The sequence below is a fragment of the Salvelinus sp. IW2-2015 genome, unplaced genomic scaffold, assembly GCF_002910315.2.
Source record: "Salvelinus sp. IW2-2015 unplaced genomic scaffold, ASM291031v2 Un_scaffold2613, whole genome shotgun sequence".
In the NCBI taxonomy this organism is placed as follows: domain Eukaryota; kingdom Metazoa; phylum Chordata; class Actinopteri; order Salmoniformes; family Salmonidae; genus Salvelinus; species Salvelinus sp. IW2-2015.
The window spans coordinates 86,828-88,374 of NW_019943921.1; positions in this window are offsets into that span (position 1 = coordinate 86,828).

Sequence of the window (1,547 nt, forward strand, 5' to 3'; positions counted from 1 at the left end):
TTGAAATGCATGGACCTGTGTTGAAATGCATGGTTCCGGGTTGAAATGCATGGACCCGGGTTGAAATGCATGGACCCGGGTTGAAATGCATGGACCTGTGTTGAAATGCATGGTTCCGGGTTGAAATGCATGGACTGTGTTGAAATGCATGGACCTGTGTTGAAATGCATGGGATTATTCATTTATATAAGTTCTAATATTCAACTAATTATATCAGAATACTTACTTTGAAATGTACGTGAACGTAATTGAAATAATTGAAATAGTACTTGATCCTACATCAGCTCTCCTACTCTGAGATGCTTGATGCATACTGCCCCACACCAGGAGAGAGCTGTTTCAGACAATCCACTGTGTCCAGACAGAGAGAGGTGATTAAAATTGATGACATAGTCTGGCCTGGCATTGGTCGTCTCTCTGTGTGAGACGTGGAGGAAGGGAGAAACACACTCACTTGCACACTCACATACACACACACAGGCTTTCCACACCACTATGACTATGTGGTAGTGCCACCTGGGGACTGGAGGCAGAGACAGAGCTAAGCAAGGGCAAGGAAAGGACACACACCAACACACACACACAGACACACACACGCACACAGATGAGTATAGCGACCTTTTGCCAACACCTCTGAAATCTTGTCCCATAACATACCAAGGTAACCGCTGGTACGACTGTTTATATAGCAGACTTGATGGTATGTGGTGCCAGGATAACAACCTCTCCCTCAACGTGATCAAGATAAAGGAAATTATTGTGGACTACAGGAAAAGGAGGACCAAACTCGCCCAAATTCTCATCAATGAGGCTGTAGTGGAGCAAGTTGAAAGTTAAGTTCCTTGGTGTCCTCATCACCAACAAACTATCATGGCCCAAACACACCAAGACAGTCATGAAGAGGGCACGACAAAGCCTATTCCCCCTCAGGAGACTGAAAAGATTTGGCATGGGTCCTCAGATCCTCAAAAAGGTATACAGCTGCACCATCGAGAGCATCCTGACTGGTTGCATCACTGCCTGGTATGGCAACTGCTCAGCCTCTGACCGCAAGGCACTACAGAGAGTAGTGCGTATGACCCAGTACATCTATAGCAGGCGGTGTCAGAGGAAGGCCCTAAAAATTGTCAAAGACGCCAGCCACCCTATCCCCCATGCTACCCTGCCTCATCCTAACTCACTCCCATCTCACCCCATTCACCTACCCTCCCGCCCTGCCTCATCCTTACCTCACCCCATCTCACCCACTGCCAAGTCATCCTACCTCCCCACCTCAACCCATCTCAAACCTGCCTCAATCCCTGCCCTAAGGCCACCTCACCCCTCTTCCAAACCTGCCTCATCCTGCCTCACCCACCTCACCCATCTCAACTACCTCCCCCATCTACACCCTGCCTCATCCTACCTAACCCAACCTAACCCTGCCCTCATCCTGCCTCACCCTACCTCACCCCATCTCACCTACTCACCGTGCCTCATCCTACCTTCACCCGACTCACCCTGTCCTCATCCTCCTCACCCCAATCCTCACGCCCCATTACCTTAAC